Source organism: Aedes aegypti, chromosome 1 (assembly GCF_002204515.2).
Source record: "Aedes aegypti strain LVP_AGWG chromosome 1, AaegL5.0 Primary Assembly, whole genome shotgun sequence".
In the NCBI taxonomy this organism is placed as follows: domain Eukaryota; kingdom Metazoa; phylum Arthropoda; class Insecta; order Diptera; family Culicidae; genus Aedes; species Aedes aegypti.
Window position 1 is genome coordinate 45,527,643 of NC_035107.1, and position 21,089 is coordinate 45,548,731.

The following is a 21,089-nucleotide window of genomic DNA, read 5'->3' on the forward strand; positions in this document are numbered from 1 at the left end:
ACCCACCCCCTCCAGCGTTATGAAATTTGTGAATGGGCCCTAATGTACCACGGCATATTCATTTTTTGACAGCTGAATGTTGTGTTCATTCTGAATCATAGATGTATGTAAAGATGGTGCCTATTGAAAAAAGGCTGATCAATTTGGTTCGCTCAGGTTTTGATAGAATTTTGAAATAAAAATGATGGAAAATATACCGAAGTAAAGTATCAATGAATATTATCTGTTGAATTGAAAAGTAGAGGATAATGTGACCATGAAACGTATCTAATTCGCTTATCATCGGAACCAACGGAACCCAAGCAATCGGAGGCTGACTTTTCGAATTAATTTCCTTGGATACCAAAAGTAAGTAAATATTTAAAATTTAATAATTCAACTATATATAGTTGAATTATTAAATTTTAAATATTTACTTATATTTACAACTATATATAGTTGAATTATTAAATTTTAAATATTTACTTACTTTTGGTATCCAAGGAAATTAATTCGAAAAGTCAGCCTCCGATTGCTTGGGTTCCGTTGGTTCCGATGATAAGCTATAGCAAATTCATCTCCGGCGTATTCTTACAGGAATCTGGAATCATGAATAATATAATCGTGAAGATACAACTGGGCTACCAAAACGTTTACGGCTAACCAAGGAAAAATAATTTCAAGACTGTCTGTTGAATGAAGAACGATTAAATACTGATTGATTTGAAATTCATTCAACATTTATCAATATAGACACATTTGATGCAAATCAACTCAAAACAACTTGATATACATCTTTATACTTGATACAATGCACCTGATCTCCATTTACGTTCAACCAAAGCACTCTATGAAACACACCAAAAAAACACGTAGCAACTACCGGTCACCGGTGCAATGAAAAAGGTTTATCCACAGACAAACAGACGTAACACTTAGAACAAATCCCGATCAAAATCATAGCCACGATGACATGTACGCCCAATGCTAAAATCGGTGTGTGTTTGGTCGATGGACCAACAGATGGCGGTAGTGCGTAAACGTCAAACGCGAACAAAAACGATGCGAGCGCTGCGGGTGGTGGATTGGCCACCTACCATATATTTGAATCGGCCGTTAAAAAGGTGGTCGATGGACATCGGTGAGAGTGTGACGTCTGTTTGTCTGTGGGCATAACGTGGCATAAAAGTCTCTATATGAACTTTCAACCCAAATATACTGCTTCGCGACTAAAAATGGGTGAACCAACGTGCGAAGTTCCATTTTTGACCAACTTCTCCGTGTCGCGAGTCACTTCGCTATAGTGCGCATCTATGCCCTCCGCCGTGTGCATTATGCGCACTATTGAGAATAGAGTTGCGACGCGGCGAAGTTGGTCAAAAATCAAACTTCGCACCTTGGTTAACCCATTTTCTAACGCGAAGCAGTATAGTAACTGCAAAAAGTGAATTGTGTTCAAGTTTTTATTTTTTACTAATCAATAGAAGCAAAATGAGTTACCTGTGCGATTGTGAGGATTTTTTTTATTTCCCGAAAGGTCTCAGATTTTCATGAAACTTTTTCCACAGGCAGGGCTCATTAATATATGAATAAAAAAAATTGAGAAAAATTCAGGGTCGCCTACTTTCCCGGAAAACTCAGTTGGAAATTTTTTGTTTTCCCCTGACACTACTTATACACTTAAAAACGACTTCGCTGTTCGGTAATTTTGTTTATGGTTTTCGATCAGTAAATCACAAAAAATACTGAGATTTCAGCACCTTTTGTTGTAAGTACTAGTTTTCAGTAATAATTTTCCTTATTTACTGAACACAGTAAACGATTATGCTGATAAGACCGCAAAATTACAAATTCACCGAGAAAAAGCAAAAAGTCAGTAAAATGATAGTACTGACTAATCAGTATCGATTCTTTTTGCTGAGTTTTCGTTAATATAAAATGAAAACAACAAACCACGTTTGCTATTTGCCAAGCGAATGTTTTGTTTTCATTTTCTTGATATAAATTCTAATTTTATTAATATTTAAACACATCGACTAAGTAATCGAAAGTCTGTTGACGAATAAAAATCACAACGATCTTCCGCCAATGCTTTTGCAGCTGAATGATTTAACTAGCGCTTTGTTGCGAAGCGACATGAGCCTTGCATCCCAAACTTACGGAAGGCCGCTCCGATGCTGGTGGTTAGACTGGGCAAGTCTTTATCATGCCAGGATGCCATGTAAACCGAGTTTGGAAGCGTTGCGAGGAAATGTTGGGACATCAGATTCCAACCATGAGATGGCCTGGAACATAAAAACGGGAATGATGAAATTGAAGTGGGAACGTTTAGCATTATATTCATATTGAGAACAACCAGTAGTACTAAAATCGTATAACCGAAAAAATCAGTAAACAAAAGTAAATAAAAATAATTGCACTGAAAAAGACAGTAACGTTTCACAAAAATGTTTACTGACTTAGTCGGTACTTTTTTGACAGTTAAACATTTCCTGGCTTTGCGGAGTTTTCGGTACCCAGGTAACCAATAAGCACTGTTATAAGCGGTATATGGGACGTTCAACGGCTTTTCAGTGCCAACTAGCATCATAAGACATTTTTAACTGCCTCTAGGCACTGTGACTTTTAAGCCCTGAAAGTAGCCGTATATGATTATATAACGCTATGCTACAGGGCTCGTAAACCCTGTGCCTATAAGCAGTAAACAACGGCTGCCAATGCTTATGAACAGCTTAAAGTGTCAAAACGTTCATGTCAATTATAGCATAAAGGCTCAAACGCAATGATAGCGGAACGGCAACGGAAAGCGGAACCGGTTCGCCAGCATGGACTACAACAAGCTTGTCGACTCAGTGTTAGTTCAATTTCATTCGTTGTCAACTCAGTCGAGATGGTGTGGTTCATCCTGGCGAACCGGTACCGCATTCCGTTGCCGTTCCGCTATCATTGCGTTTGGGCCTTAACAAATATCAACCAAAACAAATTTATTGTGAGACATGATGAAATTTGGTAGATTTTCACCGACCGTAGATGCTGTTTATTAGATCAAGATCTAATGTGACGATATCTGAAAACAAACTATTGTGTAGCGAAATATGGCAAAATTGTATAAATAGAGGAAATACTGTACTGATGAATTGGGTCCTAAAGCTCTGTCCCAATTTTAGTGCCAAACGCTTAAGTTTAGGCCAAAAACACATGTTTACTCAATTTTCTAATGTTTTCCGTTGGTTTAAGTCCAAAAAACATTTTTTTAGATTTTGTCAAATCTTTTGGCTTAAACTCAAATTTTGGGTGTATTTTGTTTTCCGTGTCCCTTACGAAATGTCAGATAGGAACAACCCCAGTGGTCGAACTAAAACCCCTATGGTGTTTTTGTCGACTAAGCGAACGTCAAACATGATCAAAAGTGTCAAGGTTCATTTATGGACTAAATTTTTAAATTAAAGTTTGAACATGATATAGCCATTATTTGAGCGGGAAAAATTGCTAAAGTAGTTACAGTAACATGCTTTTTCGTGTTATTAAATAAAAACAAGATTACATTAAAAATTTTAGGACCCAATTGCCTCCGCAAAATTGTTTCGGAGTTGCCTTGGGATTTGCTGATTCAGGAAGAGGGAATTATACGAAATAGATTAAAGAACATTTGGGGGGAATGGTGGAGGTTCATACCAGGATATAATTACATTGAATTCCTTATTAACAAAATATGTTCAGAAAACTTGTTGAGGATTTTGGTTCTTTAGCAGTATCGTATGCAATGAATCCAGGGCCAATAATTTTTTGCGGGCTTTATCAGCATCTTCAACTCCTTCCGAATATAAACAAATATGCTGCAGCAACTTTGCTTTAAATATGCTGCCGGTCAATGTAAATTATCAGTACGTCGGTGGAGCAGTTGGATAATGTGGTACAAATCATCTAATAGTATTCTCAGAATCATTAGTTCGAGCCTTGACGACGAAACAAAAAAGTCGACTAAGAATAAAGAAAGGAAAAGTACAGAACATAAGCAAAATATTTTTTTCTTTTTTCTTTGATCCCTGTGCTATAAATTTTTGACACCTCTCCATTCAGAGACTCGGAACGAGTAGGCTGCTTATCAGCCAAATAATTCGCCAAAAGTGGTTCTACAACAGCCCTTAATTATGCTATAGTTCCAATTAGCCCTGTTAGCCAAGCCTTTAAATCGACTATAGAATCGACTTGATGCCGTTTTATTCGGCTTAGTGGTTACTTGGGTACTTATAAAATATTACCAACTTAACCCTGCTGTTCAAAAACCCAGTAAAATTTTACCGACTTCGGTAATAAAATCTAAGTGTGTACTTTGAAAAATCATAACTCAAGAACGAAGCATCATAGAAACAAAGTTTTTTTTATGAAAATGAAAGCAAATTTTCTCAGGAATAAAAAAAAATTAACTGGATAAAGTTTTCCACAAAATATTTGAAATGTATTTTTTTTTCTTTTTTGAGTTATGGCCAATTTTGTAAAAAATGTGCAAATGTGCCATTTTGAGCCTTTTCTTTGAAAAATCATAACTCAAGAAAGAAGCATCGTAGAAACAAAGTTTTTTTTATGGAAATGAAAGCAAATTTTCTCAGGAATAAAAAAAATATTAAATGGAAACAGTTTTCCACAAAATTTTCCACCGTTGAAAAGATTCGTAAAGAAAAGCCGGAAAAACTATGTTCCAATTAGTGGAAAAAGTGGAAAAATAATTTCATAAGCTTTAATCGCTGAAATTTTTGAAATGTACTTTTTTTTCGTTTTTGAGTTATGGCCAATTTTGTGTAAAATGACCATATAAGCCTTTTCTTTGAAAACCCATATTTCAATCGAAGCATCGGAAAAACAAAGATTTTTTTATCAAAGCGATTGCAAATTTTCTAAATCATCTGAAAAAAAGGGATTGGTTTTAATGAAGTATAAGTCGGAATGGATGATATTTTTCATGAAAAATTACACCGCTAAGAAAAACTGAAAAAAAAACTATTTCTGCCTCAATTTTTCATTACACTGAAAAGGGTTTCTTTGTTTTCTATGGAACAAATACGACTATTTTTTTTAATTTTATTTATTCAATTATTCAGTATATAACTTACATTTTCTTCGAATTCATAAAAAAAATGTTTCTACGATGCTTCTTTCTCGAGTTATGATTTTTCAAATAAAAGGCTCAAAATGGCACATTTGCACATTTTTTACAAAATTGGTTATAACTCAAAAACAAAAAAAGTACATTTCAAAAATTTCAGCGATTAAAGCTTATAAAATTATCTTCTCAAAAATATTTTTTTGAAAATTTTCCACGAGTTGGAGCATAGTTTTTCCGGCTTTTCTTTACGAATTTCCTCAACGGTGGAAAATTTTGTGGAACACTTTTTCCAGTTGATTTTTTTTTTATTCCTGATAAAATTTGCTTTCATTTTCATTAAAAAACCTTGTTTCTACGATGCTTCGTTCTTGAGTTATGATTTTTCAAAGTAAGTAGTGTCAGAGGAAAACAAAAAAAAATCCAACTGAGTTTTCCGGGAAAATAAGCGACCCTGTATTTTTCTCCATTTTTTTTTTATTCATATATTGATGAGCCGTGCCTGTGGAAAAAGTTTCATGAAAATCTGAGACCCTTCGGCCCACTTTGTACAAAAATAAAAAAAAAATCCCCTACTGTTACAACACGTTATATTGTTTTTGTAGGAAAGCTACACACTCGGTTACCAATGCACAATGGTCGAAAAAAAACTAAGTTTGGCCAATACTGATTTTATCGCCTAAATCGATGAAATGTGTAATCAGAATATGTTATTCGGCATTTTTATAGTTTCAGAAGGGATTATTCACATATATTTTTATAAGAAATATCAAACTCGGCTTCAAGCACAAATTTTGTTTGTATTTGACCGAGTTTGATCAAAATGTATATAAACAGTGATTAAATACATTTTAAATAACTTTTGTATGAAAAATATCGTCAATACATATGTAAATTTGTGCAAAAAATTCAAACGTTTTTTGTGAGATCTGAGGATGTTTTTCGATGTACAATATTTGAAATGGCGGCGACATGACGCGACAAGAGTTGTTTTTCATGTTAAAAATCTTTGAATGCAAACCATCGGGGTTCTTCTTCAATTTGAACATCTAGTCACCCTAGAAACGTGTTTCTGGTTACCTCTTTCACTGTTTTGTTTTGATTCTGCGTTCCGTTCCACAGCGTTCCATCTCACTTCACTCCGTTCCATGAGCTAAATGACGTTTGAACCATTTTTAATCTGAACGATGTGCAAATTAGCGGGGTACAAATTAAAAAGCGTTCAGATTTAATATGGTCAAACCAGTACCCGGTAGCACAGACAAACAGACGTAACACTTAGAACAAATCTTGATCAAAATCATACACAGCAAAAAATAATGTAATATGCTTCGACGTAACTCATGCCGATGTATTGAAAATCCGATGTAATCATTAATTTCAGGTGTATTATAACATATATTCGATGCTATATTACATTGCCCCAAAATTACACGGAAACATCATTACCAATTCTCAATACGTTGCTGTTGTGTAATATTCACATCTGAAAATGTTGAATATTACACAGAAACAGCTGCAACCAAGTCGTTCCAACTTACATTAGTGATATTACACAAATTCGATGTCATTTCACATTCGGCATCTATGCTATAATACATCTCGCAACACTGCTCAGACTTTGTTTTGATCGGCGTTTGGTGGCCGCCATTAGTGCGCGATCGCGTTTCATTTTTTTGATTTGCGGAGTTTTCAACGTGAAAAACTCCTGAAAATAGTGAAATTAGAAAGAGGTGGCCAGAGAGCCAATCAACGAAAAAGGAAAAAACGGTTCTGGAGGGACTGTTGCTCCCTTGTGATTCTTCCCTGCATAACCATCTCAACCGGTAAGCAAAGTCGGGAGAATTCTACCGTTGTCGACGTTTGTTGTCCAGCATGGAACCATGGAACCAGCCGCACCTAAGGAAGTCTGGTGGCTCATTGCCCATGGTCATCCATGCCCATGGATAGACTTGTGAGTAAGCTGGATGCGGCTTCCCGGATGTTCAGCAACTGGCGCACTGCAGCGATTTGATTATGATGAACCTTAATGGAGTCTCAGCTCCGGAACATCTACGGTATAACAGGTAACTATATGTCAACGGCCACAAATTATTAATTATTGATTGAGAATGTTGAAAATTGTTTTTAACGATTTTTAGGGTTGATTAGGGTCTTGGAGAATGATTGAGAATTATTGTTTAATATTCGTTGAAATTCACACAATTTTGAAGGCTTCGTGGCCGAGCAGTTAGTGTCGTCGGGCAGTAAACTGCATCGTGTCACGGGGTGTTACCTGTAGGCGAATTCAGCCGCGTATTTTCTTCGAAGAAAAGAAAATTTTCTTGCTGGTGAGTGATGGAAGAAAATTTCTTGTCTTCGAAGAAATGGCTCGCCAGAATTCACCTACTGGTCCATTGAAACTTTGTCGGCTGTGTCATTGGAGCATGCACGTCCGTTGTGTTACACTTTTTAATTGAGATTTCGACGATAAAACAATCAATACTATCTCGAGAAATTTGACCTCTTGTCATTTAGTTTTTAATTACTTTACCTTTGGTCTTTAACGGCATCCTACAAATATAAATTATTAAATAATTTTGATCTTATTATTTTTCTGTTAAATTTGGGAACAATTTTGATTTTTTTTTATTACTTGAAATATTTAGTTTATTCAACAAAATGTGTTTAGGTTTGCTATCAACACATTTACATTTTGCACCATTAATTGCATTACTGTGCCAAGTCTACACCCTATACCTTATCCCAACCCTTCCTATTTTTTCCGATGGTGTTCATGTGGTCTGCACAGAATATTACGTCTCCTCCCTGACCCTGGTTCTGGACTGTTTTGAACTGTTGTTACTCCATCAAACGCTTTGATTTTCCTTGTCGTGTACACTGAAAGGATACCGTGATTAATAATATTACAATTACAATTACAAACGCTGCAAATGAAATCGAAATAGTATCCTTTACAAACAGTTTTTAGACAATTTTAGAGCCTTGTTATTTAAACGCTTAAGGATTTTAGATGAAAGCCAAGAATAAATATTACTGAAAATATTTCAAAATTGTTGGAAATTATTGGTGAAGATCCAAGTTTTCTGGAATTTGAGACAAATGTAAGCATGTGTATGAAATGTTGGGAATGTCTCATTAGGTTATTACTTTTCTATTACCTATGCAAATATAAAATTTACTTAGCAGTTCATAAATGGTTTCTAAGTTGAAGAAAAAGTTAAATTTAATTGTAAAATTGGAGAATGCTTTAATTGTTTGAAATTTGTTTGAATACCGTTGCAAATTACATGTTAAATTAGAGGTGGACACTATTATAGCTGCTGTTGTAGTTTAATTCACCGTTAAAATATAATGCTTGTATATATTTTGAAAACAGAACTGTTCAAAATCGTGGCCAGGGAATATTAGGTAGATTTAATTTACGAAAGTTGCTATAACTAATAAGTAATAATATGGGCAGAAATAAGGACAAACTTTCTATTATTTTTTTTTTCTCAATTTTCAAGAGTCGCGACGGTCGCGACTTATATTTCAATAGTGTGCTGTGTTAATAAATATCGTAAGAATGCAGTACAACACTAGAAAACTGATTTTAAAAAGCATTGAGTTAAGGCGCGTCGCGAGTCTCACTGACGTGATCCGATTTGATAGCGGCGCAACAACATTCAATAAAAAATCATTCCCAAGCAATTTAAAATTCTATCAAAGTGTAGCTTCTTTTTCTTTCATGCGTTACGTCCCCACTGGAACAGAGCCTGCTTCTCAGCTTAGTATTCTTATGAGCACTTTCACAGTTATTAACTGAGAGTTTACTATGCCAATGACCATTTTTGCAAGCGTATATCGTGTGGCAGGTAGATTGATACTTTATGCCCTGGGAAGTCGAGAAAATTTCCAACCCGAAAAGATCCTCGACCGGTGGGATTCAAACACCCTCAGCTTGGTCTTGCTGAATAGCTGCGCATTTACCGCTACGGCTACCTGTATACTTCCTATACTTCTGTATTGGGTCTAATTTTTATTCAAAAGCGTGATAATTCATCAATCAAGTACAAACATCCGATAAATATATTGTTCAGCATAGATATAGAACCTTGATGATTTAACGTCTCATTTTCGCATAACGAAATATCTCAATTAGTTCTACTGGTTCGGAAGGCTTAACAACAATTTCCATCACCTGAGAAGATTTGAAAAGTTTTTAGTAAGTATTTTGGAGGATTTCTGAAAAAAAATGAAAATTTAAAAAACATTTACTAAACATGAATAAATTTCTTTTTTTTTTTAACTTCGTTTTATGGATTATCAAGTAAAACCAATTTGTTATTCTAATAAAGCAATACAATAGATAAATATATTTAAATATATACAGGAATATAAATAGATTTGAGATATCTTTTCAATAATTAAATTCAGTAATTCAAAAATAGATTTAAATTATATTTTCACTTACGCTTACCCTTTCTTCTGAACTGCTTAGGAAATAAAATGTACAATTAGTAATATTATTTAGCCCGGTTAACCATTTTCATTAGGGGAAGATCCCCCAGTACTGGACAGCTTTCAATACCGGATAAAGTCTAAAAATAGAGAAATCATGGTCCAATCAAGATGGTTTCTAATACACCATCTTGATTGGACCATGATTTCTCTATTTTTCGAAAGAAAGCTATAACGGAAAGTAATGTTTGCGCTGAATACCACATCCTTGAAATATGCACTACTTTAAAAAAAGTACAGATGTTTTAAAATCATTGAAAAATTGACGTGAAGGAGATACTCATATTTTTGTATTTAATATCGCTTGTGCCAATATTCGTGCACTCGTGCACTATTTCTAATTTCTGTTCCTATAGTAGCACTAGCTTCACGGCGAATGCAAAACACAAATCAAAATCGTATGTTTACAAAACTTCTATAATTTTCCTTCAAAGAATGGATCAAAAGCTTTCGTTTGATGTAAAAAATCTCAATTCTTCAATTATATTGTTCAATAATAATAGTTTCTCTTAGGTGCAAGGGAGTCTGAGTTTTAAGCGAAACTATTTAGTTCGATCATTTTTTGAACCAAATCGAGCTGTGAATCAATGATATTTAGATAAAAAGTTTCTAATCTTCATGTCAAAATATGCGTTGTAATGATTTGGTACAAAACGCCCGTAAAAAGCCACTAGGACGGTTATAGGGGATTGTCTACTAAGGAAAAACTGACCCTAATAGGATTAAATTAAACTAATATGTTTTGAATTATGAGTTTAGTGGCTTCAAGAGGCAGGATCCGTCATCAATTTGAGAATTTTCAAGAGCAGTTTTTTCGTTCAAAATCATGAAAGTTTATTTGAAAATGTGTTCACTGTATTCTATTTACCAACCGAAACACAGTAAAAACATTATCGTCGAATAAATTTCAGTTTCCAACAGGATAACTGCTTTTGAACTTTCGATGGTTACGATAAAGGATCGTTGAACGTGAAGTGTCCGGTAGTGGGGTTATAATGAATGATGTTTTAGGAGCCAAGTTTATTTTTCAAGACTTTCAAGTTTATTTTCCAATAGAAATCTTATGGGATATGATTGGATCCTTGAAATATTTCTATAAAAGTACCTATGGATTCCTGGTAGGGTTCTTGGTAGGATGCCTGATAGGTTTACATTAAAGTTCGTTGAAAATTCTTGGTAATATCTTTGTAAGAATCCTAACGAGAATCAAGGTGATAATTGATCAGATACTTGAAAATTCTTTGGAAAATGCCTGAAAAGTAATTGGCGGATTCCATAAGAGATTTTTAGTGAATTCTTCAAACGATCTTATTTTTCATGAAATTCTTAAAAGATTCCTAGCAGTTGGTAAAAACTGAGTTGATTTTTTTAGATTTCTTAAAAAATCTGATTGTTTTCTTACTGAAATCCTGAACAGTTTCATTGAGAAACCCTGATTGGTGGATTCCTAGAGACGATAATATTTTTTTTATTAAGCTTTGTTTAGATTACCAGCTTATCTAGTCGACAGTCTTAATGAGATCCCTGACGATATTTTGTATGGCTTTCCGAACTCTTATGGTTTTTAATAACGAATTGCTAGTAAGATCCGCAATTAATTAATGGCGAGATCATTAATGAATCGCGAGGTCATTCATTTATTTAGCTAACATCCAAACAGATAACACTGAATCAACAATTTAACGCCACAATACTCTCGGTTCGTTGCCGCATATCTCTCCATCCTCGGTTCTACTCCACGCTTGCCAAACGATGCGCACTTAATCCGACCACCTAGCTCGCTACGTTCCACGCCTACTTGTACCAACCGGATTCGAAACGAACACCATCTATGCAGAGTTGTCGTCCGACATTCTTACAACATACCCTGCCTTTCGTATACTTCCAGCTTTGACCACCTTATTTATTTATTTTAACCAATAATTTTGAAAGGGGTAAAATCGAAATCTTTCTCAAAGAGGCACAAAACCTCTTCATCTTTTCTTATAACGTTACAAAAAAAAACTAAAACTTAAGGCTCATACGGTAAAAAAAACCATAACAGAGCCATGTACTGCAACATAATGTAAATTTGAGTGTGAACTGATATCTTGAAAAAAGGGGATAAAAGTAAAGTTTAAAAGTTTTTGAAATTGAAAGAAATGATGTTCAAAGCATGAAGACAACTCAAGCAGCTATCAGAACATACAACGCAAATATTCTGTGGAAACTCCTTTACCAAGTTGCAAGCGAAGTATGAAGCGATTAAGTCTGCTAAGAATATAGAACAATGAGCTTGCAATTTGAAAAAGTGAGCCGAAAATTCATTGTATACTCCGTAGCGAAAACCCGCGATATCTTGAATTAATGGACCATTTGTAAAATAAAATTGTGCGATTCCATCAAATTTACGTTCAAATAAGATATTGGCAAAATGAGGCTGTAAATGTTTTGGAAATTGTTTTAATTCATGAAATAACGACAAGTCAATCAAAGGTTGATATGAGTGAACATCAATTTTACGATCCTATAACACTTCCCCGAAAACCATCACCCCGAAAGTCAATACCCCGAATGGTCAAGTACCCCGAAAACCAATACCCCGACATCTATTACCACGAATAGTCCGTTACCCGAATACCATTTCCCCGAATGGACCATAACCCCGAATTTTCTTGCCACGAAAATTTCAAAATGAAGATGCGACAAATCAACACCATACATTTTTTTAAATAATTAGTTGAGGTTAAGCACGTCTTCTCTTGTTCGTTGGAGGTAATTGTCTATCAAATTGTCGCTAATGTATATGACAAAAAGAATCTAAAGATTCGGAAGTAGAAAACTCCTATGTACTTTACTCAATGATATTATATAACGATACTAACCTGGAAGCCGCTAATGGAATACAATTTACTACTTGATTTTTTTTTGAATTAGTGTTCTTGAAGATTTATTCTTCTTTTAATCAACAGCTATTCTTTAAGGGTCAAGTGAGAACCAAAGTCTCACTCACAGGCGTGCACTTAGTTTTGTGAGGATGGCTGTGTTCACTGATTCATTGCTACATTTGTCGAACTACTAATAATACTGATACTGATTTCGTTTTCCCATGTTAATGTTAGAGACCTCTACCGCCCTCTTTCAAAAGCGTTATATTATTTGATGGTAATGCATAATTGATGTTCAACATTTTCTGGAATTGCACTAGACTATTATACTGACAACTATTAAAAAAATGCATCGCTTAAGAACAGCCGATGATAAAAGAAGAAAAAAAAATGATGAAAACGTTTATAATTATGATGCCGATAATCGCTTTACAAATGCAACTTTTGAAAGAATAGCCGATAATTAAAAGAAGGACAATTCTCTTGTTGGAAGTTGTATTGTGCTCTACAAGATAAATCCACGTAATGCGATTATCTGAAAATCTCGATATACCGTCGCAGTGATAATAAAAATCACCAAATGTTTCAGATTTAGCAAATTTGAAACATTTGCGTCCTTGAAGAACGAAAAAATCCAAGCCTACTTGAGTTTTGACGTTGCGATTGAATTGCGCGCATATCTTCTACGCGTTACCGCCGCCGCTGGACGTGGATTTAAAATAAGGGCCGCAATAATACCTACAAGATGTAATACAGATAAGTAATGCAGGAGCTTATTTTCAAGGTCGCCCGTCTGAAGTCATTGTCAACATTGCATGTCGCTCAAGACAATTGTGTCAGTGGATTTTTTTTTGCAGCTATCGCTCAAACTTTAACTCAAACAGTACAACTCGAAAGAACAGCCTGTAACTCAAAGAAGGGAAAATCATTGGTTAAAACGTTCACACTGGCATTATACAGTGATACCTCCATGAGTCGATGTTCCATGACTCGATATCGACTCATGGAACCATACTAAAAACATAATTTCATGGTTACTATGATTGTCCCTAGAAGCAGCTTTCCAAAGAATTGCTGTTCCATGACTCGATATTTCCATGAGTCCATGGTCCCTTCAATATCGACTCATGGAGGTTTCACTGTACAACCTCAAAAGAACAGCCGATGATTGGAAGAATAAAAAAAATACTGATAGAAATGTTAGTAGTTATTACGCCGACAATTATTTTAACACTGCCAGAAAAACCTCGCTTATCGTACTCGTTCTATGTAAAGATGGAATTTTAAGCTCAAATTCGCGAGCGTCTTTGAAGAATTTCTTGATGTGCATCACTGACTTTCGGAGAAGTGTCGCATTCGGGGAACTGGTTTTCGGGGTAATTTGCCATTCGGGGTAATGGTTTTCGGGGTGCATAATTCAGTGTGCATAATTCAGTGCCTCTATTTATACATGGCCTATAACGGCGCCGGCCACGTCCTTGCAGTCAGGTGGTATTGGGGGAAGGAATGTTAGTGTGTAACCTTTGCTATTTGGAGACCGTGTTTGCCTCTGCATCTCCACAAAGGTTACTGGGAGGGATGTTTGTTAATGGGGAGGATCGTTGGGTCACAGGATTTGCTTTGATAAGCGATTAGACCATGATAAATAATTATTTGTGAGATATAAACATGCTTGTATGTAAATATAATATTTTCATTTGATATGAACAATATCTATGTAGAGAAAAATTATGCCGACACTTGAAGTGACGAACCTTTCAAAGTTTGTTGAATAAAGTGAACCTTTCGCAAGTTACATGTGTAGACAAATTCAACCATTCAAAGTTTTTTTTTAATTACAAAAATAAAGGTAAAAAGAAAAACGATTTAGACATAAATAATTTATGAATCAGAGTTTATGTCGACACTCAGAGTGACGAACCTTTCAAAGTTTGTTGAAAAATTATATTTACGTCTCACCGTTGTAACGATTAAAGGTGCAGTCATACATATATTAAAGATTAGAAATAGTAGCATGAAACGAGCTCACCAATTGATCCGTCATCCTTGAACAGCAACAATCCACTTTCAGCTTCACTCGTTTGCTCGGCTATATAAAAGCACTCAGAGAAAATAGGCGCGCGACCGAGAGGGAAAACAACTGACGACTGCTCGGGCTTTCTTGACGCACTGCCCAGGAGCAAGCGTTAACGTCGAAAGATCAAAAAGAACTAATCGAACGCGGCACTTCTTCACTTTACTCGACCGATGCGCGACATGTTTGATCCTGCCCTCATCACGGCCCCCGCAGGAGCAAGCGTCAAGGTCGAAGGATCAAACACAACTCGGATTTTTCCAAAAATCGCTTGATCCCAAAAATCTTTAATTTCCTCTAAAATGCCTAGAATTGAATTCTGCACAAAATGCAATATTCAACAACAGGCACGAAAATCCATCACCTTGTCGTAGTCCCCGGCGGGATCTAAACGAACTGGAATGTTCGCCTAAAACCTTGACACAATTTTGCACACCTTCCATCGTTGCTCTTATCAATCTCGCGAGCTTCCCGCGAAAGCTGTTCTCGTCTATGATTAAAAATATTGGGAAGGTCACTTATTAATTAATTTTATGCAGATTCTTCTTTAGTTCAGGATGACATTCTTCGGAAAATCTTTGATGGATTCCTGCAAAGATGCTTGTTTAGATTTGTGTCAATTTTTTAGCAATCAAGCCATCAAATATTTTTTGGCGAGATATCGTTTTTGAGTTTGACCATGACTCAGAAACCAGCCTTAGGTTAAGTCAAGTTTTTGTCGAACTGATTGACCAGATATGTTTTTAAATAATTTCAAATTGTCCCCTAAATTTCTATTATTTCTAATTTACACACTAAGCTTTTACGGTGAATTTCACCGTAATCTCAACAGCTGAACAGTTCGGTGAAATAAAACACCGTAATTCCGTCGAAATTTTACGGATTCCGGTGATTTTTCACCGAATACTGTAAAAATTTACCGTACTCCGTTAATTTATTTCACCGAATTGTTCAGCTGTTGAGATTTTTACAGGAATCCGTAAAATAATTTAAGTGTGTATGCACGGCATCCCTCACCCTTTTGAATGAAAGTACTGTAAGTATTGAAAAATTATTTTTAATGTGCTAAACATTTTCTTCAAAGGTTTCGAAATATACATGTGGTTTATTGATAAGAAAGTTGAATTGATATTTCTAAAAAATCGAAGACCTGGTCTAAGGGTATCTTCAGCTAACTTTCAGTTCTGTAAAGTTTGCTAAAATTTTTTGATTGATTTATTAGATTTTTAAATAGAAAAGCGCTACACAAAAACTGTGATTCGGATGAAGCGTTAGTTTTGCAAGATATTATGCAAGAAAATCTAATGAATGATTTATGGTTTGTCTTGAATAGAAGCTCTCCTTTATCCTCCTGTGAATAATATAGGGTGTCCCAGAAAACGTGGGCAGAGATGGGAAAAATGGCCAATTGTGTGAGCGAATCATAGGTGACTCACTCACAATTAGTGAATCGACTCTTTTGATCGAATTTAAAATGAGTCATGAAATCAAAAATAAGTCGTATATTTCGCACAAAAACCAAAAGTTTAACATTTTTCGAATGAAAACTTTTTATATCACTACTTGAACTATTTACAGATGTCTTGCATATATTACTCTATCAGTTGATAGACTTATTCATGAAAGTTTTCACCTACATAGAAAAAAAAGGTAGGAAATATCTCGATTTTTGAGGGGACGGAATTTTTTTAATAATTGAACAGAAATTAAACTGATTACGTTTTGATTTTCGAGTAGACACTTTTATCAAACTTTTAGCTTTTTCCCAATCTTAACTGTTTTTGACACCACTTCTCGCTACCAGTCTTGTAAACGGTGAAAACCTGAGCAATTCTGAATTGCTCAAAATGTTCCTTAATAATTTGAGGTATATAAAAGATTTCTTTTTTTCAATGTTTTAACTAATGTGTTTGTCAAAGTAAACGAAATATCCGACAACATTGGTGGCAACAAAGACAGATATATCCAAGATTAATGCGAGAGCGAATATGCATTTAAGGGTTTATTCACAAATTTCATAACGCTAAAAATGGCCATTTTCGACACCCACCCACCCCCTCGTAACGCTAAGATGAAGCAGGCATTATAAACATTTTAAAAGCAACGAAAATATTAGTTAAATTAGAAAATCGTATACCATCCAGCTTTTTACGCTAGCTATAAAACAACAGGGGGTGAATAGATTTTGACATTTATTGCCCACAATTTTTATGGTTTGATCCTAGTAGACAATGAATTGCGTTTGTTGATTCATTTGTCAAAAATTTTCACCACATTAGATATGCATTCTAAGGCTGTGAACCGTTTCACTAGTTCGTTTAACTTTTAGTTAAAATTTGACAGCTCAATAGTTATTTCCCCTCCGGTTAGAAATAACCCTGCTCTGAAGCATGGTTAAACTTGATAGCTCGAAAGTTATTTTCTGCTCCCGTGAATTTGAGAATAACTAACCATCTGTCAACTTTGTTCTGAAATAACTACTCGAATGTCAAAGCTCAAATGGGTCGACCGCGATGTTCAATTTAACCATTTGAGGGGAAAATAACTACCGAAATGTCAAATTTCAACTAATAGTTAAACGAATTGGTGAAACGGTTCACAGCCTAAGTATCGAAGTTCTCCGACGTGTATCTTCATTATTCAAATAACTGCATTGTATTATATTATTTTAGGCACCTTTTCAATGGATTCACTGATTTTTGTCGATTAATGAGGCATGGCGCTGCTTCAAAAAGCCCTGGACTAAGAACGAGAATATATAATTTCATTGTTTCTGCCACATAGAACCAATTATCGATACTGCAACAAACTTTGGAATCATGTTCTCATTCCTCTCTCACACAGTGAAGAAAAACAATTAAAAGATCATTAAATCTGTTTCTTATATGGGAAGTTGCTGCTTTACATACTTTTGAGTCGATGCGTCAACGGTTTTGTAAATGAGCTGATAAACATGAAAAACTGATCACTGGACATTGACATTGACCACATCCGTTCCACCACAAGTATTCTTTGGCAAACTATTTGAACAGATTTAAACTAGCGTTTGGATGAATGCTAGTTTGGATCGAAATCAAATCAAATTGTCTAAATAGTTGAAGTTACAAATCTAGTTTATTCAGGACAACAACAGATTCAGCTCAGGTGCAGAAATGGTATTACATTAATAAGGAAGCTTTTTTTCTAAAGGATTTTCACCTTATGTTTGTTTTAGCCTAATCTTCATACTCAGTCTTCAACACCATATATAGCGAATAGGGGCGATTTTCCACTGCACGTTTTAAGGAGTAGAATGATTCTTTCTTGGATTGTTAGCATCTTCTTAATCATCGAAATTATTCTAGTATAAATTCCCTTCAGCTTGTAGATACTATTGGCATACATTAGCTACTGTCCACTGCTCCTCATTAACCTAAAAAATAGATAAGTCAATTAAACAATGAGAAATAAATTTGATATTTCAAGGTCCTGAACAAAGGTTGAAAAATCTGACATTACTTTGTCAACAATAAAAAAAATCTTTCCAAAGTTTGCTTTGATCGAACTATAAAATTTTATAGTGTTGCCAAGGAATGTCAAGAAGGGATGATTCAACATTTATGGCATGCTAGCGTAAAAAGCTGGATACAAATTGAACAAGGTCGATTGGAGTCTATACGAATAAGTAATTATTTTTTTAAAGTAACAGGTAAAGGCTAAAAATGTTGACACGAATTCGATATTTGATCAGATTTAACTTACAATCTCTTGTACATTTCTGGCGGCATGATATTGAACAGCATCAAAAGAGATCTTGTCAAACACCATTCTTAAAAGGTACTTTACCAGCAGCTTCATTTTTTACCGCAAAAATAATATTCATATTCGGATAACTTTTTTGTTTCTGCAAAAATATGCACCATTTTTTCACAAACTCTCAAAAAACTCTTCTAGTTTAACCTACCGGTCGTCGCGCGGTTCGCCACTACCAGAACCACCACGCTGCTGTTGTGAACAAAAAGCGAGATTTTTTCAGCAATGTTGTACAAAATACAACAGCGCGACGACTGAAGAGTTAAGATTCCATGCCGATAATAATCATTGGTGATCTGGTCATTCTGTTTCACGTCAATTCATCAAAAAAAAAAATGTCAGATAATAACAAAGAGTTTTTTTGTGATCTTCTGAAAATATGGTGCTAAAATATAGAAAAACAAAATGGTTATTGCGAACCTTTGCGAACTAATTGTTTGTCTGCTTAAAAATGATGCTACTAGTAGAGGGGTAATGATTCCTTGCAAAAATAATGGTAAGATGTTTGATAAATTTCCATTAAGGCGAAGTAGGCCGTCATTGAAATTTGTACGCGTTGCCGATGATTGTTGCTAATTCACCTACTATTTCGAATCAAAGAAAATCAGTTGGTTATGCACTGACACAGCTGAAAAAGTATCAGCATGCTTTATGCATGTTAGCGCGTACAGTGATGCTTTTTCAAGTCAATATAAACTATCAAGACTCAGTTTTATCACATTGAAATGCAAGCTGAAAAGTCATCATTGATGCCAAAACGAATGACGGGCTACTTAGCCTTAAGATTAGCAACAAATTCTTGATGACATTTTGCAGGACTCCTAATAGGAAGAGAGGCGCTAATTGACCAATCATTGAATACTTTGGAAAATCCCTGAAAAAATTGTATAAAAGATCATAACCTGATTTCCTTGAAATTATTAGCAGAATTCTAGCAATTGGTAATTACAAAGCTAATGTAAATTGTTTTAGGCAAATTTCTTGTTTCCCACTCTTGGCATATTAATCAGGAATTTATTTTTGAGAGATTCCGGGAGATACTGATACTGATGCATGATGATGCCTTGTTTGGATTGCTGGATTGACTAGTCCTTGATCTTAATCCTCATGAAATCCCTGACGAGATTTTTCATTGTTTTCTATGGATTGGATGGGAACAGTGATTATTTGTATCAAACGTGTTAAATCATCAGCGGAAGTCGTGCCTACTATGGGCTCCAGAAGAAACTGCGGTCAAGAAAGATTCACCCCCGCACCAAATGCACGATGTACAAAACGCTCATAAGACCGGTAGTCCTCTATGGGCATGAGGCGTGGACTATGCTCGAGGAGGACTTGCAAGCTCTTGGGGTTTTCGAACGCCGAGTGCTAAGGACGATCTTCGGCGGCGTGCAGGAGAACGGCGTGTGGCGGCGAAGGATGAACCACGAGCTCGCTCAACTCTACGGCGAACCCAGTATCGTGAAGGTAGCTAAAGCTGGAAGGATACGCTGGGCAGGGCATGTTGCAAGAATGCCGGACAACAACCCTGTAAAGATGGTGTTCGCCACGAATCCGGTCGGAACAAGAAGGCGTGGGGCGCAGCGAGCTAGGTGGATTGATCAGGTACACCAGGACCTGGAGAGCGTGGGTCACAGTCGAGGATGGAGAGAAGCGGCCATGAACCGAGGGAATTGGCGAAATATTGTTGGCGAGGCTTTATCAAGATAATTGATGTAAAGCCAAATAAGTAAGTAAGTGTTAAATCTTCTACTCTATTAAATCCAATATTTATGCATCTGCAATGGCATTGCTAATCATAATGAAATGATTTTGTTGTGTTATCAAACTACATAAAATTTTTAAAGATCAAAAACCTAGGCACCTTAAAATACTGCTACAATATTTATAGTTTTACGTGGTTTTCTTGACACCTACCAGGAAAAGGATACTATCGCAAATGTGCAAAACTCATAGGATCCGAAAAATCTTGAAAATCAGCATTTTCTGCTGAATCTTGATACCCAGGAAAAATCCGGGAATTGGAAAATTAATTTTGAATTGACACCCTGTGCTTACCTTAAATTTAACCTTATTAAAAAAAACTTATTTAACAAACCCCGATAAAGTTCGAGTGTATTTGAAAAAGTATAACTGTTTTCAGAAATATATTTTTGGTGGATAGATGTAGAAAAAACAATGGAAATGTTCTGATTATTTGCAGAATACCGAAGAAGACTGAAAGTTTCTTTAACAATATTTACATTATCTCTGAATGATTATTAGCATTTTGTTTTGAAAATCCTAATATTTTTGGGAGATTTGTTTTTTTATAATTTTATAGGTTAACTAATAATGCGATTACTTTTTTAGTTTTTCGATGTCGACACTCTTTCATATAGAACATCTGGAGTTTTGGAAAATTGAACTAGAATTCCAAGCTGTTTCATCTTAATTAAACTATGGATATGCGTCAGGCTCCCTAGAAATAAAAAAAATAAAACATTATATTTCTAGGGTGATGAATAATTATATCAAATACAATTTATCATATTTATTTTAAAATGTCACATTTTACACTTCAAATAGTACCAAACAGTACATTTTACTAACATTTTATTTTATTTTATTTTTGTACAGGCTCAACAGACTCGCACGAACTGCTGACAATGGTTCAGTCTACTCAGGAAGTCAGCACACAAAATCGAGCGTCTTATTCATCATTCTGGGGGTCGTTACACAAAGGCATATTACTGTTAGAAATAATGATATATAATAAAAAAATAAAATTTAA

General features: G+C 35.2%; 1 long non-coding RNA gene across 1 annotated transcript; it reads left to right on the forward strand.

The window, feature by feature from the left end:
* The first annotated feature begins 6,723 nt into the window (after positions 1-6,723).
* Positions 6,724-21,089, forward strand: LOC5571732. Its single transcript, XR_002499742.1, has 2 exons — positions 6,724-7,146; positions 20,936-21,089. It is a non-coding gene; the product is annotated as an uncharacterized LOC5571732 (long non-coding RNA).